Source organism: Bombina bombina, chromosome 6 (assembly GCF_027579735.1).
Source record: "Bombina bombina isolate aBomBom1 chromosome 6, aBomBom1.pri, whole genome shotgun sequence".
NCBI lineage: Eukaryota > Metazoa > Chordata > Amphibia > Anura > Bombinatoridae > Bombina > Bombina bombina.
The window spans coordinates 396,290,488-396,316,837 of NC_069504.1; positions in this window are offsets into that span (position 1 = coordinate 396,290,488).

Consider the following 26,350-nt stretch of genomic DNA (forward strand, 5'->3'; position numbering starts at 1 on the left):
TGTAGCTATCTTAGGTTTTATTTTTATTTCACAGGCAAGTTTGTATTTATTTTAACTAGGTAGAATAGTTAGTAAATAGTTATTAACTGTTTACTAGCTACCTAGCTAAAATAAATACAAATTTACCTGTAAAATAAAACCTAACCTGTCTTACACTAACACCTAACCTTACACTACAATTAAATAAATTGCATTTATTAAATACAATTACCTAAATTACAAAAAAAACAAACACTAAATTACACAAAATAAAAAAAGAAATTATCAGATATTTAAACTAATTACACCTAATCTAATAGCCCTATCAAAATAAAAAAAAACCTAGCCTATACTAAACTACCAATAACCCTTTAAAAGGCCTTTTGTGGGGCATTGCCCCAAAGAAATCAGCTCTTTTACCTGTAAAAAACCCACCACCCACACAACCAAACCCCCCAAATAAAACCCTAACTAAAAAAACCTAAGCTCCCCATTGCCCTGAAAAGGGCATTTGTATGGACATTGCCCTTAAAAGGGCATTTAGCTCTATCCTACTAATCTAAAAATAAAACCCACCCAATAAACCCTTAAAACACTAACCCCTGAAGATCCACTTACAGTTTTGAAGACCGGACATCCATCCTCAACGAAGCCGGGAGAAGTCTTCATACAAGCGGCAAGAAGTCCTCAACGAAGCCGGGAGAAGTCTTCATCCAAGCCGGCAGAAGTGGTCCTCCAGATGGGCAGAAGTCTTTATCCAGACGGCATCTTCTATCTTCATCCATCTGGCGTGGAGCGGGTCCATCTTCAAGACATCCGGCGCAGTGAATTCTCTTCTTACGACAACTCTTCTGGAATGAAGGTTCTTTTAAGTGACGTCATCCAAGATGGCGTCCCTTGAATTCCGATTGGCTGATAGAATTCTAACAGCCAATCGGAATTAAAGGTGAAAAAATCCTATTGGCTGATGCAATCAGCCAATAGGAATGAGCTTCAATCCTATTGGCTGATCCAATCAGCCAATAGGATTGAGCTCACATTCTATTGGCTAATTGGAACAGCCAATAGAATGCAAGCTCAATCCTATTGGCTGATTGGTATTTAGTTTTAAATAGGAATTATTTAGGTAATGATAGTAGGTTTTATTTAGATTTATTTTAATTATATTTAAGTTAGGGGGTGTTAGGGTTAGGTGTTAATAAATTTAGTATAGTGGCGGCGACGTTGGGGTGGCAGATTAGGGGTTAATAAATGTAGGTAGGTGGCGGCGATGTTAGGGCCGGCAGATTAGGGGTTAATAATATTTAAACTTTCAGTTTACGGTATGGATCTTGGCGATATTGGCTGTACCGCTCACTTTTTGGCCTCCCAGGCAGACTCATAATACCGGCGCTGTGGAAGTCCCATTGAAAAAGGACTTTTTAAAAGCTGTGGTAATTACGTTGCGTTACGGCCAAAAAAGTGTGTGGTGCAGCTAAACCTGCAAGACTCGTAATACCAGCGGTAGTGAAAAAGAGCCTTAACACTGCTTTTTTCACTCATAACGCAAAACTCGTAATCTAGCCGTTTGATATTTAATATCTTTTAATTGAAAATTTTCAATAGAAATACAAATTTTATAAGAAGGTACTCGTTGTATTTTCTCTCTGCATAGCTAGAACACACTGGACTCTTCTTATCTCTTTTGATCATTTAACAATGCTTATTTATAATGGCCTGCAAAAAAGAAAAAAAGCTTTTAAAATAACTATTTAGTATTCATTATTTAAAGTGAAGTTAAACTTTGATGAATGAAAGCCCGTTTTTTAAAAATACTATTAAAAACAGGGGCACTTTCATTCATTAAAGTTTACAAAGCAGCCGTTTTGATTAAAAACTTACCTTTTTTTCTTTTCACAGCTAGAACAGCTTCCCCACCTAGAGATCCTCTATTCACACGTCAGCAATGACTAACCCTGCTTCCTCCAATCACAGCATGGCCTCAGGCAATAACTACCCTGGGGGGAAAGCTGTGATTGGAGGAGGCCGGATTAGTCATTGCTGAAGTGTGAAGAGAGGATTTCCAGGAGGGGGAAGCTGCTCTGGCTGTGAAAAGAAAAAAAGGTAAGTTTTTACTCCAAGTTCTTTTTTATTGACAAACCATATAAATCACAGTATTTCAAACAAATAAAGACATTTATAACAACATTATTAGATAATACATTACAAGAGATTGTTAACAAAAAATGGCCCAGATTATGAGTTTTGCATTAGAGGCTGTGCGGTGCTAACGAGCAGTTTTGTCTCACCGCTCATTTACCTACAGCGCTGGTATTACGAGTTTTCAAAAACCCGTCGTTAAAAGGAAAGAAGTGAGCGTTGAGCAAAATTTTGCTCATTACCACACTCCAATACCAGCGCTGCTTAAGTCAGCGGTGAGCTGGTGTAACATGCTTGTGCACGATTTCCCCATTGGAATCAACGGGGAGAGCCGGCTGAAAAAAAGTATAACACCTGCAAAAAAGCAGCGTAAAACTCCTTAACGCAGTCCCATTGATTCCTATGGGGAAATAAAATTTATGTCTACACCTAACACCCTAACATGAACCCCGAGTCTAAACAGCCCTAATCTTACACTTATTAACCCCTAATCTGCTTCCCCTGACATCGCCGACCCCTAAATTATAATTATTAACCCCTAATCTGCCGCTCTGGACACCGCCGCCAACTACATTATACTTATGAACCCCTAATTTGCTGCCCCCAACATTGCCGAACCCTACATTATATTTATTAACCCCTACTCTGCCACCCCCAATGTCGCCGCCACCTACCTACACTTATTAACCCCTAATCTGCCGCCCCCAACATCGCCGCCACTATATTAAAGTTATTAACCCCTAAACCTAAGTCTAAACCTAACACCCCCTAACTTAAATATAATTTAAATAAATCAAAATAAATATTACTATCATTAACTAAATTATTCCTATTTAAAACTAAATACTTACCTGTAAACTAAACCCTAAGATAGCTACAATATAACTAATAGTTACATTATATCTATCTTATGGTTTATTTTTATTTTACAGGCAAGTTTGTATTTATTTTAACAATAGGATTGAGCTTGCATTATATTGGCTGTTCCATCAGCCAATAGGATTTTTCTACCTTAATTCCGATTGGCTGATAGAATTCTATCAGCCAATCGGAATCTAAGGGACGCCATCTTGGATGACGTCACTTAAAGGTACCTTCATTCTGTGTTAGTCGTCGGATGAAGAGGATGCTCCGCTTCGGATGTCTTGAAGATGGACCCGCTCTGCGCCGGATGGATGAAGACTTCTACCCGTCTGGAGGACCGCTTCTGCCTGGCTTGGATGAAGACGTCTCCCGGTAAGTCGATCTTCAGGGGGTGTTTCTTTAAGGGTGTATTGGGTGGGTTTTATATTTAGGTTAGGGACTTTGGGCGGCAAAAGAGCTAACTGCCCTTTTAAGGGCAATGCTCATCCAAATGCCCTTTTCAGGGCAATGGGGAGCTTAGGTTTTTTTAGATAGGTTTTTATTTGGGGGGGTTGGTTGTGTGGGTGGTGGGTTTTACTGTTGGGGGGTTGTTTGTATTTTTTTGTTACAGGTAAAAGAGCTAATTACTTTGGGGCAATGCCCCACAAAAGGCCATTTTAAGAGCTATTGGTAGTTTAGTTTAGGCTAGGGTTTTTTTTATTTGGGGGGGGGGGGTTATTTTAATAGGGCTATTAGATTAGGTGTAATTAGTTTCAATTTTTTTTGTACTTTAGCTAATTTAATTTAATTGAGGTAATTCTATGTAATTTATTTCATTGTATTTAATTTAGTGAATTTATTTAATTATAGTGTAGTGTAATTGTAACTTAGGTTAGGTTTTATTTTAGAGGTACTTTTGTATTTATTTTAGCTAGGTAGTTATTAAATAGTTAATAACTATTTAATAACTATTCTACCTAGTTAAAATAAATACAAACTTGCCTGTAAAATAAAAATCAATCCTAAGCTAGCTACAATGTAATTATTAGTTATATATATTGTAGCTATCTTACGGCTAGATTTGGAGTTTTGTCGGTAACAACCCAAAAATCTAACGCCGGCTTTTTTCTGGCCGCACCATAAAAAAAACTCTGGTATTGAGAGTCCACATAAAGGCTGCGTTAGGCTCCAAAAAAGGAGCGTAGAGCATTTTTAACGCAGCTTCAACTCTCAATACCAGAGTTGCTTACGCAAGCGGCCAGCCTCAAAAACGTGATCGTGCACGATTCCCCCATAGAAAACAATGGGGCTGTTTGAGCTGAAAAAAAACCTAACACCTGCAAAAAAGCCGCGTTCAGCTCTTAACGCAGCCCCATTGTTTGCTATGCGGAAACACCTCCTAAGTCTGCACCTAACACCCTAACATGTACCCCGAGTCTAAACATTATAGAAATATATATATATATTATTATTATATTTATTAACCCCTAATCTGCCCCCACAACGTCGCCTCCACCTGCCTACACTTATTAACCCCTAATCTGCCGAGGGGACCTGAGCGCTACTATAATAAAGTTATTAACCCCTAATCCGCCTCACTAACCCTATAATAAATAGTATTAACCCCTAATCTGCCCTCCCTAACATCGCCGACACCTAACTTCAATTATTAACCCCTAATCTGCCGACCGGAGCTCACCACTATTCTAATAAATGGATTAACCCCTAAAGCTAAATCTAACCCTAACACTAACACCCCCCTAAATTAAATATAATTTTAATCTAACGAAATTAATTAACTCTTATTAAATAAATTATTCCTATTTAAAGCTAAATACTTACCTGTAAAATAAACCCTAATATAGCTACAATATAAATTATAATTACATTGTAGCTATTTTAGGATTAATATTTATTTTACAGGCAACTTTGTAATTATTTTAACCAGGTACAATAGCTATTAAATAGTTAAGAACTATTTAATAGTTACCTAGTTAAAATAATTACAAAATTACCTGTAAAATAAATCCTAACCTAAGTTACAATTAAACCTAACACTATACTATCATTAAATTAATTAAATTAAATACCTACAATTACCTACAATTAAACCTAACACTACACTATCAATAAATTAATTAAATACAATATCTACAAATAACTACAATGAAATAAACTAACTAAAGTACAAAAAATAAAAAAGAACTGTTACAAAAAATAAAAAAATATCTACAAACATAAGAAAAATATTACAACAATTTTAAACTAATTACACCTACTCTAAGCCCCCTAATAAAACAACAAAGCCCCCCAAAATAAAAAATGACCTACCCTATTCTAAATTACTAAAGTTAAAAGCTCTTTTACCTTACCAGCCCTGAACAGGGCCCTTTGCGGGGCATGCCCCAAGAAGTTCAGCTCTTTTGCCTGTAAAAAAAAACATACAATACCCCCCCCCAACATTACAACCCACCACCCACATACCCCTAATCTAACCCAAACCCCCCTTAAATAAACCTAACACTAAGCCCCTGAAGATCATCCTACCTTGTCTTCACCTCACCAGGTATCACCGATCCCTGGCTCCAAAATCTTCATCCAACCCAAGCGGGGGTTGGCGATCCATCATCCGGTGGCTGAAGAGGTCCAGAAGAGGCTCCAAAGTCTTCATTCTATCCGGGAAGAAGAGGCGATCCGGACCCGCAACCATCTTGATCCAAGCGGCATCTTCTATCTTCATCCGATGACCACCGGCTCCATCCTGAAGACCTCCACCGCGGACCCATCTTCTTCCGGCGACGTCCAACTGAAGAATGACGGTTCCTTTAAGGGACGTCATCCAAGATGGCGTCCCTCGAATTCCGATTGGCTGATAGGATTCTATCAGCCAATCGGAATTAAGGTAGGAATATTCTGATTGGCTGATGGAATCAGCCAATCAGAATCAAGTTCAATCCGATTGGCTGATCCAATCAGCCAATCAGATTGAGCTTGCATTCTATTGGATGTTCCGATCAGCCAATAGAAAGCAAGCTCAATCTGATTGGCTGATCGGATCAGCCAATCGGATTGAACTTGATTCTGATTGGCTGATTCCATCAGGCAATCAGAATATTCCTACCTTAATTCCGATTGGCTGATAGAATCCTATCAGCCAATCGGAATTCGAGGGACGCTATCTTGGATGACGTCCCTTAAAGGAACCATCATTCTTCAGTTGGACGTCGCCGGAAGAAGATGGATCCGCGGTGGAGTTCTTCAGGATGGAGCCGGTCGTCATCGGATGAAGATAGAAGATGCCGCTTGGATCAAGATGGTTGCCGGTCCGGATCGCTTTTTCTTCCCGGATAGGATGAAGACTTTGGAGCCTCTTCTGGACCTCTTCAGCCACCGGATGATGGATCGCCAACCCCCGCTTGGGTTGGATGAAGATTTTGGAGCCAGGACGGATCGGTGATACCTGGTGAGGAGAAGACAAGGTAGGATGATCTTCAGGGGCTTAGTGTTAGGTTTATTTAAGGGGGGTTTGGGTTAGATTAGGGGTATGTGGGTGGTGGGTTGTAATGTTGGGGGGGGGTATTGTATGTTTTTTTTACAGGCAAAAGAGCTGAACTTCTTGGGGCATGCCCCGCAAAGGGCCCTGTTCAGGGCTGGTAAGGTAAAAGAGCTTTTAACTTTAGTAATTTAGAATAGGGTAGGTCATTTTTTATTTTGGGGGGCTTTGTTGTTTTATTAGGGGGCTTAGAGTAGGTGTAATTAGTTTAAAATTGTTGTAATATTTTTCTTATGTTTGTAAATATTTTTTTATTTTTTGTAACTTAGTTCTTTTTTATTTTTTGTACTTTAGTTAGTTTATTTCATTGTAGTTATTTGTAGATATTGTATTTAATGTATTGATAGTGTAGTGTTAGGTTTAATTGTAGGTAATTGTAGGTATTTTATTTAATTAATTTAATGATAGTATAGTGTTAGGTTTAATTGTAACTTAGGTTAGGATTTATTTTACAGGTAATTTTGTAATTATTTTAACTAGGTAACTATTAAATAGTTCTTAACTATTTAATAGCTATTGTACCTGGTTAAAATAATTACAAAGTTGCCTGTAAAATAAATATTAATCCTAAAATAGCTACAATGTAATTATAATTTATATTGTAGCTATATTAGGGTTTATTTTACAGGTAAGTATTTAGCTTTAAATAGGAATAATTTATTTAATAAGAGTTAATTAATTTCGTTAGATTAAAATTATATTTAATTTAGGGGGGTGTTAGTGTTAGGGTTAGACTTAGCTTTAGGGGTTAATCCATTTATTAGAATAGCGGTGAGCTCCGGTCGGCAGATTAGGGGTTAATAATTGAAGTTAGGTGTCGGCGATGTTAGGGAGGGCAGATTAGGGGTTAATACTATTTATTATAGGGTTAGTGAGGCGGATTAGGGGTTAATAACTTTATAATAGTAGTGGTGCGGTCCGCTCGGCAGATTAGGGGTTAATAAGTGTAGGCAGGTGGAGGCGACGTTGAGGGGGGCAGATTAGGGGTTAATAAATATAATATAGGGGTCGGTGGTGTTAGGGGCAGCAGATTAGGGGTACATAGCTATAATGTAGGTGGCGGCGCTTTGCGGTCGGCAGATTAGGGGTTAATTACTGTAGGTAGCTGGCGGCAACGTTGTGGGGGGCAGATTAGGGGTTAATAAATATAATACAGGGGTCGGCGGTGTTAGGGGCAGCAGATTAGGGGTACATAAGTATAACGTAGGTGGCGGTCGGCAGATTAGGGGTTAAAAAAAATTAATCGAGTGGCGGCGATGTGGGGGGACCTCGGTTTAGGGGTACATAGGTAGTTTATGGGTGTTAGTGTACTTTAGAGTACAGTAGTTAAGAGCTTTATGAACCGGCGTTAGTCCAAAAAGCTCTTAACTACTGACTTTTTTCCTGCGGCTGGAGTTTTGTCATTAGATGTCTAACGCTCACTTCAGACACGACTCTAAATACCGGAGTTAGAAAGATCCCATTGAAAAGATAGGATACGCAATTGACGTAAGGGGATCTGCGGTATGGAAAAGTTGCGGCTGAAAAGTGAGCGTTAGACCCTATTTTGAGTGACTCCAAATATCGGAGTTAGCCTAAAACCAGCGTTAGGAGCCTCTAACGCTGGTTTTCACGGCTAACGCCAAACTCTAAATCTAGGCCATAGGGTTTGTTTTACAGGTAAGTATTTAGTTTTAAATAGGAATAATTTAGTTAATGATAGGAATTTTTAGTTAGATTTCTTTTAATTATATTTAAGTTAGGGGGTGTTAGGGTTAGACTTAGATTTAGGGGTTAATAACTTTAATATAGTGGCGGCGACGTTGGGGGTGGCAGATTAGGGGTTAATAAATGTAGGTAGGTGGCGGCAATGTTAGGGACGGAAGATTAGGGGCTAATAATATTTAACTAATGTTTGCGAGGCAGGAGTGCGGCAGTTTAGGGGTTAATATATTTATTATAGTGGCGGCGATGTCCGGTTCGGCAGATTAGGGGTTACATTTTTTCTTTTAGTGTTTGCGATGTGGGAGGGCCTCGGTTTAGGGGTTAATAGGTAGTTTATGGGTGTTAGTGTATTTTTTAGCACTTTAGTTAAGAGTTTTATGCTACGGTGTTCTAATGTAAAACTCTTAACTACTGACTTTAAAATGTGGTACCAGTCTTGACAGGAGAGGGTGTACCTCTCACTTTTTGGCAGACTCGTAATACCGGCGCTATGCAAGTCCCATTGAAAAAAGAGGATACGCAATTTACGTAAGTGGATTTGCGGTATTTCCAAGTCTGGCCAAAAAAGTGAGCGGTACACCTGTACCTGCAAGACTCGTAATACCAGCGGGCGTTAAAAAGCAGCGTTAGGACCGGCTAACGCTGCTTTTTAAGACTAACACAAAACTCGTAATCTAGCTGAAAGGTTCTCAGTTTTAATACTCAAATTGGCAATTGAACATTTAACCTATACAAAATTAACGGTACGTTTTTAATCAAAACGGCTGCTTTGTAAACTTTGATGAATGAAAGTGCCCCTGTTTTTAATAGTATTTTTAAAAAAACGGTCTTTCATTCACCAAAGTTTACCTTCACTTTAATGTTCAAAAGAAATCGACAAATTACAATGCACTCACTTCTGGACCTCTCAACAGTTTGCATTGATTCAAAGTTCAAAACAGACATATTTCAGTCATCTAAACATACGTTAACTTTCCTTTTCTTGGCATAGTGTGGCTCAAGATACAGAATATGGTTCTTTATGAATAGGATATTTTGAGGTAGGCTGTAAAACTGTGTAAAGGACCTTCAGCAAATGTAAATATAAGTGTAACCCTCAAGGTAAGTTGGTTAGTTATATCAAAGAGATACAGCTGACAGTTCTTAGTTTAAATAATGGACCTAGAAATTACAAGATAAAATTAGTTATAAATTAACGGTTTCAATAGGTTTAATGGTTGAAAAATTAACAAACTCCCAAGAAAGGTAATCTGCTTATTGAACTTGCTTATGAACACATTTCTTTTGGGTCTGAAATAGAGAAAGAAAATAATGAACTGCCTTCAAAGAGAAATGGCAAAACACACATACAGTATATCTTCCACTGCCATGCATATATAGACAAAAAGACATAGTGATAATAGTAATAATAATCAATACTTCTCAAAAGAGGGCCCTGGTGCAAAAATCTTTTGTTGGCCCCTCGAAGGTAACACAGTAATAAGCAATAGTAATAATATACATGCTTTTCTGTTAATTTATTATGAAAATCTATCTTTATATATATACTGTACAGGGAGTGCAGAATTATTAGGCAAGTTGTATTTTTGAGGATTAATTTTATTATTGAACAACAACCATGTTCTCAATGAACCCAAAAAACTAATTAATATCAAAGCTGAATAGTTTTGGAAGTAGTTTTTAGTTTGTTTTTAGTTATAGCTAATTTAGGGGGATATCTGTGTGTGCAGGTGACTATTACTGTGCATAATTATTAGGCAACTTAACAAAAAACAAATATATACCCATTTCAATTATTTATTTTTACCAGTGAAACCAATATAACATCTCAACATTCACAAATATACATTTCTGACATTCAAAAACAAAACAAAAACAAATCAGTGACCAATATAGCCACCTTTCTTTGCAAGGACACTCAAAAGCCTGCCATCCATGGATTCTGTCAGTCTTTTGATCTGTTCACCATCAACATTGCGTGCAACAGCAACCACAGCCTCCCAGACACTGTTCAGAGAGGTGTACTGTTTTCCCTCCTTGTAAATCTCACATTTGATGATGGACCACAGGTTCTCAATGGGGTTCAGATCAGGTAAACAAGGAGGCCATGTCATTAGATTTTCTTCTTTTATACCCTTTCTTGCCAGCCACGCTGTGGAGTACTTGGACGCGTGTGATGGAGCATTGTCCTGCATGAAAATCATGTTTTTCTTGAAGGATGCAGACTTCTTCCTGTACCACTGCTTGAAGAAGGTGTCTTCCAAAAACTGGCAGTAGGACTGGGAGTTGAGCTTGACTCCATCCTCAACCCGAAAAGGCCCCACAAGCTCATCTTTGATGATACCAGCCCAAACCAGTACTCCACCTCCACCTTGCTGGCGTCTGAGTCGGACTGGAGCTCTCTGCCCTTTACCAATCCAGCCACGGGCCCATCCATCTGGCCCATCAAGACTCACTCTCATTTCATCAGTCCATAAAACCTTAGAAAAATCAGTCTTGAGATATTTCTTGGCCCACTCTTGACGTTTCAGCTTGTGTGTCTTGTTCAGTGGTGGTGATCTTTCAGCCTTTCTTACCTTGGCCATGTCTCTGAGTATTGCACACCTTGTGCTTTTGGGCACTCCAGTGATGTTGCAGCTCTGAAATATGGCCAAACTGGTGGCAAGTGGCATCTTGGCAGCTGCACGCTTGACTTTTCTCAGTTCATGGGCAGTTATTTTGCGCCTTGGTTTTTCCACACGCTTCTTGCGACCCTGTTGACTATTTTGAATGTAACGCTTGATTGTTCGATGATCACGCTTCAGAAGCTTTGCAATTTTAAGAGTGCTGCATCCCTCTGCAAGATATCTCACTATTTTTGACTTTTCTGAGCCTGTCATGTCCTTCTTTTGACCCATTTTGCCAAAGGAAAGGAAGTTGCCTAATAATTATGCACACCTGATATAGGGTGTTGATGTCATTAGACCACACCCCTTCTCATTACAGAGATGCACATCACCTAATATGCTTAATTGGTAGTAGGCTTTCGAGCCTATACAGCTTGGCGTAAGACAACATGCATAAAGAGGATGATGTGGTCAAAATACTAATTTGCCTAATAATTCTGCACTCCCTGTATATATATATATATATATATATATATATATATATATATATATACATATTGTACATACACTGATAATGAGCATTAATGCACTTATAGTGAGCACACTGTGCTGTATTAATGATTTGAGTTTCTATACACTATACCCTGATAAGTACACTGCTCTATATAAATATACTGAGTATGTATACTCTGATAAATATGTTGTGCTATGTAATGACATAATATCTACTGTATATGCTACACCCTGCACTTTATAGGGATGTGAGTAGTATCTATACACTAATGAGTATACTGAACAGTTTAAAGATGATGAGTATCTATATACCTATGTAGAGACTGGCTGATATGGGCCCCCATAAGCACTTTGGTCCTGGTGCCACTGCACCTGTTGCACCAATTGTAGGTCTGCCCCTGATAATGATATCTGGAAGGAAGATTTCTCATAGACAGACACTATACAATATCATTCTCTTTGCAGTAGGCAACAGAAGTTGTCACATGATCTCAATAGCAGAATTAAATCATCATAAGACATATTGTTTCATAAAGGAACAGCAGTATACATGTAACAGAGTGGTACAGAGCCAGGCATGCCCCCATAAAACAATAAGACATGTGGCAACTGTACCTTCTGCAAGTTTGATACATCCATAAGTGACTAGTATGAAAAGCAATAAAATAATAACTCAAGCTACCATTATTTTCATATCACTACACTACACTTCTTTACAGCAAAACAAAAATGGCCACTGTATCTAGCAACTGTTTAGCTTGTTTAGATAAATAACTACAAATGAGTAATTAGCTATACTTATGATGATCTAAACTAAGAGATATAGAATTATTGAATGGAAAATAAGCAAATAATGATCTACACTCAAATATTTGATACACTATTGATAATGATATTGTAAAATAATGTTGCTCTGAATGATAACTGCCTTGGTTATATGCATGTGAATTAAAAAGTTTCATGACTGATTATTAGGTGAATAATGTTATTATTATTGACACACACACACACACACACACACACATATATATATATATATATATATATATATATATATATATATATATATATATATATATATATATATATATATATATATATACACACTGTATATATATCTCAAATTCTTAACTAGCAAACTCTAAATTGCAACTATAAATGTACAATAATCTATACTCTAAACATAGAAAATCTGAATAGTTTTTTCTTATGGATTAAAAATAATTTAATATTTCTAAAAACATCTGCTCTAAAAGAAACAAATAAACTGCCATGTTTAGAAATTCTATGGGATACATGCATATGTGTACACTTAGATTCCATTATTGCACGCATCTGACTTAAAGGGACAGTCTACACCAGAATTGTTATTGTTTTAAAAGATAGATAATCCCTTGTTTACCCCTTCCCTAGTTTGCATAACCAACACAGTTATATTTATATATTTTTTACCTCTGTGATTATCTTGTATCTAAGCCTCTGCAGACTGCCCCTTTATTTCAGTTCTTTTGACAGACTTGCAGTTTAGCCAATCAGTGATGGCTCCCAAGTAACTTCATGTGCACGAGCACAGTGTTATCTATTTGAAAAACATGAACTAACCCCCTCTAGTGGTGAAAAACCTGTTAAAATGCATTCTTAAGAGGTGGCCTTCAAGGTCTAAGAAATTAGCATATGAACCTCCATGGTTAAACTTTCAACTAAGAATACCAAGAGAACAAAGAAAAATTGGTGATAAAAGTAAATTGGAAAATTGTTTAAAATTACATGCCCTATCTGAATCATTAAAGTTTTTTGGACTAGACTGTCCCTTTAACATCAATTAAAGGAAATGTATTTTGAGACTGAAATGCACGCGAGTACACACGTAGCCCATGGCATATCTCTGTGCATCTATTTGAAAACACTCTGCTGACGGTGGCTTGTAACGCATTATTGATGACATACACCATATGAACATATAATGAAAAACACATACGCATAAAAGAATAAATACAGGAGCTTATAAAAATACAAAGTCTGCATTGTCTACCAAAATCATGTCACAGTTTTCAACATTTTTCCTTAACTGTTCAGCTTACTGTAGTTTTGAGTAGTCTGGTTTTCCTCATGTAATCATTTAAATGTTAATATTTTAATATAGCAGACATCAGCCCAGAGCTATGAACAAGCTGATCTGAAATCAGGAGATAGCAGAAAACATCTTATTAAATGATACTAAATTTGCAAATGTTGTTTTGGTTGTTACTGTAAATACATTTCTACCCACCTAACTCCCACCATACAAATAGCTAGCACAGTGTAATCAGCCTTCTAGAAAGAAAAAACAAAGCAAAATATATGTTGCTACTCTCTAGTCCTGGAAGTTTGCCTAATTTTGTGAAAACCATAAAACTGTTTTTAAACAAAGTGAAAGATGCCATTATTCAAAGATGGGGAAAACAGTATGTCACAGATTCTGCTAAAATTCTTTTGCCATAATGACTTTTTAGCCATTGTGGATGCTTTGTCCCATTAAAGAATTGTTTAATTCAGAAAAGCTGGAAAATAGTTCTAAATTGCATTATTTATAATGTGTATAAGACAAAGAAAGAAAAAATATTGGAATTTAGAAAGCAGCATTTTGTTTATCAAAATGCATACATGTCAAACAGTCTCTCTTTCTATTTTGTATTAATATATATATATATATATATATATATATATACACACCAGGTGTGGTAAACAATTTTTATCTAGGCCCCCCTGCAAGGTAGATTTAAGTGGCCCCCTTTAAGCCAAGCCTCAATGATATGAACGCAAGCACAGTGAGCAAGAGAGGCAGTGAGAGAGGGGGGGGGGGAATTGAAGGAAAGGAAGAAAGAGGGAGGGAGAAAAGGAGTAAGAGAGAGGGGGAAAGGGAAAGAGAGGGAGGGTGAGAGAGGGGGAGGGACAGAGAAGGAGAGAGAGAAAGAAAGAGGGGGAGAGAGAGAGTAAGAAAGAGGGGGAGAGGGAGGGAGGAAGGAAGAATGAAAGGGAGGGAGAGGAAGGGAAAAGGAGGGAGAGTGAGAAAGAGGGGGAGAGAGGAAGAGATAGGGGAGGGAGAGGAAGGAAAAAGGAGGGAGGGAGGAAGGGAAAGAGAGAGGAAAATAAATAAAGGGAGAGAAAGATAGAGGGGGAGGGAGATGGAGGGAAAGAGTGGGAGAGGAAGGGAGGGACAGGTGGTGAAAGGGAGAGACAGAGAAAGAAGAAGAGAGAGAGAAAGAGAGGGGGGTGGGAGAAAGTGGGAGAGAAAGAGGGAGGAAAGGAAGGAGAGCGAGGAAGAGAGAGAGGGACGGACAGAGGGAGAGAAGAGGAAAAGTTAGATAAAGAGGGAAGAGTTAGAGAGGGGGGAAGAAGAGAGGGAGGGAGAGAGGGGGAGGGAGGGATAGGGGGTAGGGACGGAGAGAGTGAGGGAAAAAGAGAAGGGGTGAGAGAGTAGTGAGAGGTGGTGGAGGGAGTGGTAGAGGGGAAGAGGAAGCGAAAGAACAAGCAGCAATAACTTTAAAAATGTATTTCTCAAATGCATCTATAAAATATTGCAAAAGCAGCAAGCAAGGACACTAGAGGGGGCCAACATAGAGTATCTAAAGGGACAAATAGTAATATGTTCATCAACATAGAGGCACTCCCAACATTTGAATGAGGGACACAGGAGGATGGGTGGAGTCGTGTTGGGAGGGGAGGGATTATGGGTTGTTAGTGGGCGGGATTGTGGGTGTATCTGGTTGGTCTATGGGTGTGTTAGGGTAGTTTCTGGGTGCTTATGGGTGTTCCATGGGTGGGGCTAAGGGAAATTATGTAAAGAGGGACATATGGCTGTCTCAGGTGGACAGAGCTCAGAATCAGGGCCTATCTCTCTCAAATACGGACAGTTGGAATGTCTGCAATAGTTACACCTGTGCTTATGGCTGTATAATCTCTAAAATTAAAAATATCCAGTGAAAAGAAATATATCTGTGATACAATGGATTTAATATTGTTAAATTTGGTAATCTCTATAATGGTTTAGTGAATGATCACCATAGGATCATAGTTCTTCCAAGCAAAGCTACTAAATGTGATATAGAAATTTTAAGGAGCTATTGGTAGCTAGATAATAGAGGGAAAAGTGGAAAGATGGGATAGTGGGAGGGGTTACAAAATAGTATAATGGGCATTTATATGAGAAGAGAAAAAAAATATGTTTACAGTGGTAAATAGAAAAAAATTGGGTCACAAAGAAGAAACTCTGGTATTTGAGCAGGCAAGCTGTTACCAGGGCAACAGAGGTCTGCTGAAAAGAAACTGTGCACTGTAAAAACAGTTCAATTAATTGGATTTAGCAATCTGATGACTATTTTGTACATACCATAGATAAAACCCAGTGAAAACATTTTAAAGCATCTTTAAGAAGAAGCTTGTAGAGCTATTTACTTATATAGACAAAGTATTTCCTGGGGCTGCTCCTATAGGGCAATTTATTAAATAGCTAATGGCCAGGAATCCAAAAGATAAAAAAAAAAAGAAGTGATAATTCATCTTTTTTAAAATGTGAGTGGGAACCAACCCCAAAATCTGCAACAAAGTCGCACACACACCTCCACACACAGAGCTTCCTCCTACTGGCTTTATTTCAGGCTATAAAGACTGTACACTTCAAATCATGCCTGCTCTTGAAGTGACATAAGCAGAGAAAGCTAATACACACTAGTATACTGTATACAGCGTATAGGATAATGCAAAGTAGCTTCTAATAAAACTTTAACTGCTCTAATGTGGATATAATTATCTACTAAAATATGCCTTTAATTGCTTTATTATATTATGTCAACTTTTAATTCTATTATATTTGTTTTTCTTAAAATTCCTTCTAATACGGTTTATATTTGCTATTAATTATAAGCAGTATTACAGACTTTATGAAAAGCTGTGAGAATCTGGACTACGTGCCTGACTTCTGCCCCTCCTAACAAGTAAAAGAATTTCTAAAACCAAAGGATAATCAGTAGTTTGGAACAGCAAACTTTAACGCAAATAAAATACGAGTTGTTTTATTTTATTTGCTTTTGGCAAAAACACTTTAGTTGGAAAAAAGAATAGAAAAACATGTTAATACTGATTTTTATCTCTTAAGCAAATACTGAACTAATAGTTCCCAAGAACTTATAGATGAGAACAGGAAAAGCAGAACGATATGAGAAGGCTTTCTCTACATGCATTAGCCTGCCCACTGACACTTATAATACTTATTAAGTGAATTTCTTTCGTCACATATTGTTGTGGTAACTTCACTACAGTCTTTTATCAAGAGTGTCAATCATCAAAATAACAATATCGGCAAAGTGTGTTTATTTTGATAGTGTAAGCTTAATGCTAAATGAACTTGGATATTTTCATCCTTATGAAAATGCTATACTCCACACATGAATTGTTGCAAATACAAACACAATTGTTATTCTTGTTTGCCATATTTAATAGTACATTGCATGTTCAGTAGATGCTGAGTGTAATATAACTCATTATCTCAATATATCGCCAGTGTAATTTGCTCCTGCCACATTTATAACCTATTGCTTGGCACACAAAGTTTCTCAGCAAGTTTTCTTAATCAAATAACATTTATAATAGGTTAACTTTTCTTCTAACCTCCAAATACTCATTGAGAACAGATATTTGGTTTACCCTGAATGTCATTGCTTTTAATTATTTTTTGTTTTGTTAAAGCAGAACATACAATATCATTAAAGACTTTATATCATGTTTGGTGATATTGCATTGGTTGGAAGGAAGAGGATAAGTAAATCTGCCATGAAAGACTAAGGCCCTGATGATCGAAAGTCCTGAGATATGGCAATATGTTCCAAAGGGATCCGCCAGAGATGTCAAGAGAGTTGGCAAAATATTCCAAGCTGCCAACTTCATTGTTAACAGGCAACATTGCTGAGAGGCATTTTACTATACATCTCAATGGGTGGCGATGACTGTTATCAAAGTCAGTAGCGGAAACTTTAAATTTTTACCTAACGGCATGCAGTTATGTAAAATTATAATTTTTCCGCTACTGTCTTTGATAACATTAATATATATTTACAATTATATATTTATGTTTTAAATCCATACAAAGAACATGCAAAAAAAAAAAAAAAACAGTTTAATTTCTATACAATGATTATAATATGTAATTTACATGAAAATGTATATAATTTTAACATTCTAAACACATGTATCAACATAACTACTATAGTTATAATAGGGAGGCTTTTTTGGTCATTATTTAGGTATAGTGAAGGCATGACATAGATGTAGAGTTAGCTGGGTGCTCCTGGAGAGTAACCTGCATTTTAATTGTGATACATCACCAGTAGTGCAATATATTCCAATTTCTGATGTGCTGGTTACGTGTAGGGTTTCAGCCATGTTTGTCTCAACATCTTTTCAGTGTGAGACAGGTAGTGTAGATTTAGTGACAGGTTACACAGGCATTATTTGAAGTGTTCCTACACAGAAACCGTTTTTGTTTCAGTGAGCGCACTGTCTGTGTTGCATAGGAACACTTCAAATAGTGGACTCCTTGCTCAGTGTGCTTAGAGGAATACTGCTACACCTCACTGACGAGGCCCAATGAAGGCCGAAACGATCGTCTGGGGTTGCTTTGTTCCTTGTTCAGAGAGGAATTGCCTGGTATTTCGGTGCTGGACTGACCGTAATAGGCGGGATCAGACTGATATACTACAGGAAAGTTCTACTCTGTGAAAAGCATTGCTGGGCTAAAAGAAGTTGCACCCAGATGGTAAATCGCCATAGAACAGGCTAACAATGGTATTGAGCTGGTTGTTCGTTCCTGTGAGTGCATTTCTCTCTGTGTGCATTTAGTCTCCATATGGGAAAAAGGGGAAACCAGACGTGGACTCCTTGCTCAGTGTGCTTAGAGGAATACTGCTACACCTCATTGACGAGGCCCAATGAAGGCCGAAACGATCGTCTGGGGTTGCTTTGTTCCTTGTTCAGAGAGCAATTGCCTGGTATTTCGGTGCTGGACTGACCGTAATAGGCAGGATCAGACTGATATACTACAGGAAAGTTCTACTCTGTGAAAAGCATTGCTGGGCTAAAAGAAGTTGCACCCAGGTGGTAAATCGCCATAGAACAGGCTAACAATGGTATTGAGTTGGTTGTTCGTTCCTGTGAGTGCATTTCTCTCTGTGTGTATTTAGTCTCCATATGGGAAAAAGGGGAAACCAGACGTGGACTCGTTGCTCAGTGTGCTTAGAGGAATACTGCTACACCTCACTGAAGAGGCCCAATGAAGGCCGAAACGATCGTCTGGGGTTGCTTTGTTCCTTGTTCAGAGAGGAATTGCCTGGTATTTCGGTGCTGGACTGACCGTAATAGGCGGGATCAGACTGATATACTACAGGAAAGTTCTACTCTGTGAAAAGCATTGCTGGGCTAAAAGAAGTTGCACCCAGGTGGTAAATCGCCATAGAACAGGCTAACAATGGTATTGAGCTGGTTGTTCGTTCCTGTGAGTGCATTTCTCTCTGTGTGTATTTAGTCTCCATATGGGAAAAAGGGGAAACCAGACGTGGACTCCTTGCTCAGTGTGATTAGAGGAATACTGCTACACCTCATTGACGAGGCCCAATGAAGGCCGAAACGATTGTCTGGGGTTGCTTTGTTCCTTGTTCAGAGAGGAATTGCCTGGTATTTCGGTGCTGGACTGACCGTAATAGGCGGGATCAGACTGATATACTACAGGAAAGTTCTACTCTGTGAAAAGCATTGCTGGGCTAAAAGAAGTTGCACCCAGGTGGTAAATCGCCATAGAACAGGCTAACAATGGTATTGAGCTGGTTGTTCGTTCCTGTGAGTGCATTTCTCTCTGTGTGTATTTAGACTTCAAATATGCCCCCTCACCACCCGCTGAAAATGCTTACAAGTGGCGATGTTGGAGGAGTTGAACAGAAACCACAATCCCCATTATTTCTAATGGAAGACAAATCGCCACTTGCCGGCACTTTGCGGGTTCATCCCTTTTATTTTTTAATATTTCACCATACCAAGAGGCAGCAAGCCTGGTGAGGCCAAAAATTAATTTTCCCGCCAGCCTTGCAATGTTTTGAATATCGGGGCCTAAGTCCTTGGTTACAGTCAATAACTTAAAGGGATATTAAACAGTGCTCCTTCAGAACAATAACAAAAAAAGTTAAACCAAAGAAAACACAAAAAGAAACAGATTGTGTAAAAATTAACAAACAAAATGCAAAATGAGCACTTAGAATGTTTGTTTCATTGTAGCCAAAGCCTTCAGGGAGATGAGATAAGACATCTTTTGAACTGAAGTTGCATTTTGCCTCTTCTGAGCAGGAACAAAACAGACTTAGGGGTCGATTCATCCCTGCCCGAACGGGGCCGTATGCACCTGTTTCCGCGCAAGCATTTATCGATGTGCGGCGGACATGATCGCTACAGTGGATCATGTCCATTCGCACTTTCATAAATCGGCCCCTTACTGTCTCTCTAGCATAATCTGAATAACCAGCTCTAGGCATTCTAGAATATGTAAGAAATCAAGCTAGATAAGCCTTCCTTTAGAGAACTCAGCCTCCTTGTAGGGCTGTGACAGGAAGTAAGGGATACTGCACAAACGAAGTAAAAAAGAACATGAAAGATTAAATCCGTTTAAAATGATGGATAATACATGTTGCAATGATTTGTATTAAGTATAACCCGCTACTTAGTGCCTTTAAAAAAGCAAAAAAAAAACAAAAAAAAAAAAACGGACTGGGAGCTGGAGTAATGTGGCAGATAGGCTAAGCAGGGTTAAGTGTGGTCAGGAGCAGACCAATGGACCCCCCAGGGGAAATGTTAAGGTTAATTTTGACTTTACTGTCCCTTCAACATTGGACAGCTACTATGTTTCAACTGTCAAGATTTATCTGAAATAGAAACTTATGTTTACTTCATTTTGTGAAATGTGTTATAATAAAACATATTTCTCTTGTTAAGTGTATTCAGTCCACGGGTCATCCATTACTTATGGGATATATTCCCATCCCAACAGGAAGTTGCAAGATGATCACCCAAAGCAGAGCTGCTATATAGCTCCTCCCCTCACATGTCATATCCAGTCATTCTCTTGCAACCCTCAACATAGATGGAGGTCGTGAGAGGAGAGTGGTGTTTTATACTTAATTATTTCTTCAATCAAAAGTTTGTTATTTTTAAATGGCACCGGAGTGTGCTGTTCTTTTCTCAGGCAGTATTTGGAAGAAAAATCTGCCTGCGTTTTCTATGATCTTAGCAGAAGTAACTAAGATCCACTGGCTGTTCTCGCACATTCTGAGGAGTGGGGTAACTTCAGAAAGGGAATAGCGTGCGGGGTCTCCTGCAAATAAGGTATGTGCAGTAAAATATTTTTCTAAGGAATGGAATTGACTAAGAAAATACTGCTGATACCGATGTAATGTAAGTAAAGCCTTAAATGCAGTGAAAGCGACTGGTATCAGGCTGATTAATGTATATGCAGTAAAGTAATTTTCTAAGGAATGGAATTTGACTAAGAAAATGCTGCTAATACTGAAGTAATGTAATAAGCCTTAAATGCAGTAGAAGGACTGGTATCAGGCTTATCAATAGAGATACATACTCTTTAAAAAAAGGATGTTTAAAACGTTTGCTGGCATGTTTAATCGTTTTTGTGAGGTACATTGGTGATAAAACTTATTGGGGCATGAATTTTTCCACATGGCTGACTTATATTTATGCGTAAAAACAGTTAACTGAGGCTTCCCACTGTTGTAATAATGAGTGGGAGGGGCCTATTTTAGCGCTTTTTTGCGCAGTAAAAATTCAGTCTCAGTCTTCCTGCTTCTTCCTGCATGACCCAGGATGTCTCTAGAGAGCTCAAGGGACTTCAAAAGTTATTTTGAGGGAGGTAATCAGTCACAGCAGACCTGTGACAGTGTGTTTGACTGTGTTAAAAAACGTTTTTTTCTCTATTGATTATCCGGTTTGGGTATTAAGGGGTTAATCATCCATTTGCAAGTGGGTGCAAGGCTCTGCTAACTTAATACATTTACTGTGAAAATTTGGTTGCTATAACTGATTTGGTTCATTGTTATTTCAACTGTGACAGTTTTTTTGTGCTTCTTAAAGGCACAGTAGCGTTTTCTATATTGCTTGTAAATTTATTTTAAAGTGTTTTCCAAGCTTGCTAGTCTCATTGCTAGTCTGTTTAAACATGTCTGACACAGATGAATCTGTTTGTTCACTATGTTTGAAGGCCAGTGTGGAGCCCCATAGAAATATGTGTACTAAATGTATTGATTTCACTTTAAATTATAAAGGTCGGTCTTTATCTATAAAAGAATTATTACCAGACGACGAGGGGGAAGTTATGCCGACTAACTCTCCTCACGTGTCAGTACCTTCGCCTCCCGCTCAGGGGGCGCGTGCTAATATGGCGCCAAGTACATCAGGGACGCCCATAGCAATTACTTTACAGGACATGGCTACAATCATGAATAATACCCTGTCAGAAGTATTATCTAGATTGCCAGAATTGAGAGGCAAGCGCGATAGCTCTGGGATTAGGAGAGATGCAGAGCGCGCTGGTGCTGTAAGAGCCATGTCTGATACTGCGTCACAGTTTGCAGAACATGAGGACGGAGAGCTTCATTCTGTGGGTGACGGATCTGATCAGGGGAAACCTGATACAGAGATCTCTAATTTTAAATTTAAGCTTGAGAACCTCCGTGTATTGCTTGGGGAGGTTTTAGCTGCTCTGAATGACTGTAACACAGTGGCAATTCCAGAGAAATTGTGTAGGCTGGATAGATACTATGCGGTACCGGTGTGTACTGACGTTTTTCCTATACCTAAAAGGCTTACAGAAATTATTAGCAAGGAGTGGGATAGACCCGGTGTGCCATTTTCCCCACCTCCTATATTTAGGAAGATGTTTCCAATAGACGCCACTACACGGGACTTATGGCAGACGGTCCCTAAGGTGGAGGGAGCAGTTTCTACTTTAGCTAAGCGTACCACTATCCCGGTGGAGGATAGTTATGCTTTTTCGGATCCAATGGATAAAAAATTAGAAGGTTACCTTAAGAAAATGTTTGTTCAACAAGGTTTTATTTTGCAGCCCCTTGCATGCATTGCGCCTGTCACTGCTGCTGCGGCATTCTGGTTTGAGTCTCTGGAAGAGGCCATTCACACAGCTCCATTGGATGAAATTATGGAATCTTCTGGACTTCAAAGCTTCTCCTCCTCGAGGGAGATTCCATCTATCAAGGTTATCAGAAAACCAGATAAAGAAAGAGGCATTACTACGCTGTGTACAAGACCTCCTTGTAATGGGGGTAATCCACCCAGTTCCGCGGACAGAACAAGGACAGGGATTTTACTCAAATCTGTTTGTGGTTCCCAAGAAAGAGGGAACCTTCAGACCAATCTTGGACCTAAAGATCTTAAACAAATTCCTAAGTGTTCCATCATTCAAAATGGAAACTATTCGAACCATCCTACCCATGATCCAAGAGGGTCAGTACATGACCACAGTGGACTTAAAGGATGTCTACCTTCACATACCGATTCACAAAGATCATTATCGGTACCTGAGATTTGCCTTTCTAGACAGGCATTACCAGTTTGTAGCTCTTCCCTTCGGGTTGGCTACGGCCCCGAGAATCTTTACAAAGGTTCTGGGCTCACTTCTGGCAGTTCTAAGACCGCGAGGCATAGCGGTGGCTCCGTATCTAGACGACATCCTGATACAGGCGTCAAGCTTTCAAATGGCCAAGTCTCATACAGAGATAGTTCTGGCATTTCTGAAGTCGCATGGGTGGAAAGTGAACGTGGAAAAGAGTTCTCTATCACCACTCACAAGAGTCTCCTTCCTAGGGACTCTTATAGATTCTGTAGAGATGAAAATTTACCTGACGGAGTCCAGGTTATCAAAACTTCTAAATGCTTACCGTGTGCTTCATTCCATTCCACGCCCGTCAGTGGCTCAGTGCATGGAAGTAATCGGCTTAATGGTAGCGGCAATGGACATAGTGCCATTTGCGCGCCTGCATCTCAGACCGCTGCAATTATGCATGCTAAGTCAGTGGAATGGGGATTACTCAGATTTGTCCCCTCTACTAAATCTGGATCAGGAGACCAGAGATTCTCTTCTCTGGTGGCTTTCTCGGGTCCATCTGTCCAAGGGCATGACCTTTCACAGGCCAGATTGGACGATTGTAACAACAGATGCCAGCCTTCTAGGTTGGGGCGCAGTCTGGAACTCCCTGAAGGCTCAGGGATCGTGGACCCAGGAGGAGAAACTCCTCCCAATAAATATTCTGGAATTAAGAGCAATATTCAATGCTATTCTAGCTTGGCCTCAGTTAGCAACACTGAGGTTCATCAGATTTCAGTCGGACAACATCACGACTGTGGCTTACATCAACCATCAAGGGGGAACCAGGAGTTCCCTAGCGATGTTAGAAGTCTCAAAGATAATTCGCTGGGCAGAGTCTCACTCTTGCCACCTGTCAGCGATCCACATCCCAGGCGTGGAGAACTGGGAGGCAGACTTTCTAAGTCGCCAGACTTTTCATCCGGGGGAGTGGGAACTTCATCCGGAGGTGTTCGCTCAACTGATTCATCGTTGGGGCAAACCAGAACTGGATCTCATGGTGTCTCGCCAGAACGCCAAGCTTCCTCATTACGGATCCAGGTCCAGGGACCCGGGAGCGGCGCTGATAGATGCTCTAGCAGCCCCTTGGGTTTTCAACATGGCTTATGTGTTTCCACCGTTTCCGCTGCTGCCTCGACTGATTGCCAAGATCAAACAGGAGAGAGCATCGGTGATTCTGATAGCCCCTGCATGGCCACGCAGGACCTGGTATGCAGACCTGGTGGACATGTCGTCCTGTCCACCATGGTCTCTGCCCCTGAGGCAGGACCTTCTAATACAAGGTCCTTTCAACCATCCAAATCTAATTTCTCTGAGGCTGACTGCATGGAGATTGAACGCTTGATCCTATCAAAGCGTGGCTTCTCAGAGTCAGTTATTGATACCTTAATACAGGCACGGAAGCCTGTTACCAGAAAAATCTACCATAAGATATGGCGTAAATACTTATATTGGTGCGAATCCAAGAGTTACTCATGGAGTAAGGTTAGGATTCCTAGGATATTGTCCTTTCTACAAGAGGTTTTGGAAAAGGGCTTATCTGCTAGTTCATTAAAGGGACAGATTTCTGCTCTGTCTATTCTTTTGCACAAGCGTCTGGCAGAAGTTCCAGACGTCCAGGCTTTTTGTCAGGCTTTGGCTAGGATTAAGCCTGTGTTTAAGACTGTTGCTCCGCCGTGGAGCTTAAACTTGGTTCTTAAAGTTCTTCAAGGTGTTCCGTTTGAACCCCTTCATTCCATTGATATTAAGCTTTTATCTTGGAAAGTTCTGTTTTTGATGGCTATTTCCTCGGCTCGAAGATTCTCTGAGTTATCTGCCTTACATTGTGATTCTCCTTATCTGATTTTCCATTCAGACAAGGTAGTTCTGCGTACTAAACCTGGGTTTTTACCTAAGGTAGTTTCTAACAGGAATATCAATTAGGAGATTGTTGTTCCATCCTTATGTCCTAATCCTTCTTCAAAGAAGGAACGACTATTGCATAATCTGGACGTAGTCCGTGCCCTGAAGTTCTATTTACAGGCAACTAAAGATTTTCGTCAAACTTCTTCCCTGTTTGTCATTTCCTCTGGACAGAGGAGAGGTCAAAAAGCTTCTGCAACCTCTCTCTCCTTTTGGCTTCGTAGCATTATACGTTTAGCCTATGAGACTGCTGGACAGCAGCCCCCTGAAAGAATTACAGCTCATTCCACTAGAGCTGTGGCTTCCACCTGGGCCTTTAAGAATGAGGCCTCTGTTGAACAGATTTGCAAGGCTGCGACTTGGTCTTCGCTTCACACCTTTTCAAAATTTTACAAATTTGACACTTTTGGTTCTTCGGAGGCTGTTTTTGGGAGAAAGGTTCTACAGGCAGTGGTTCCTTCCATTTAAGTTCCTGCCTTGTCCTTCCCATCATCCGTGTACTTTAGCTTTGGTATTGGTATCCCATAAGTAATGGATGACCCGTGGACTGAATATACTTAACAAGAGAAAACATAATTTATGCTTACCTGATAAATTTATTTCTCTTGTAGTGTATTCAGTCCACGGCCCGCCCTGTCTTTTTTAAGGCAGATCTAAATTTTTATTAAAAATCCAGTCACCACTGCACCCTATGGTTTCTCCTTTCTTGTCTTGTTTCGGTCGAATGACTGGATATGACATGTGAGGGAAGGAGCTATATAGCAGCTCTGCTTTGGGTGATCCTCTTGCAACTTCCTGTTGGGAAGGGAATATATCCCATAAGTAATGGATGACCCGTGGACTGAATACACTACAAGAGAAATAAATTTATCAGGTAAGCATAAATTATGTTTTTGTATCTTTATTTTCTTTCTTTATATAATATGTAATAAAACAATTGATGATAACTTGCAAGATCTCTACAAAAGCACACACACACACACACATGCACAGACAAACACACATGCATTTACACACACATGCACTCACATACACACATATAAAAACCAAGGAGTACCAATTTTTATTAGAGATCTCGGGGTCTTTAAAATGTCAGGAAATTACATTAATTAATATATATTTATATGTAGTCACTTGAGAGGACCATTAGCACTGGGTTTAATGTTAAAGAGCCACATAGAAGGGCATCAGATCATCCATTTAAAGAAATATGAAACCTGAAAGATTTCTTTTGTGTGTGCTCTCTCTCTGCCAGTGACGTGCAGTGACATCAGAGGCTGGTGAGGCAGTGGCTAGGATACGCCTTCATTCTTTAGATATCCTTTGTTGAAGAAATAGCAATGCACATGGGTAAGCCAATCACATGAGGTATCTATGTGCAGCCACCAATCAGCAGCTACTGAGCATATTTAGATATGATTTTCA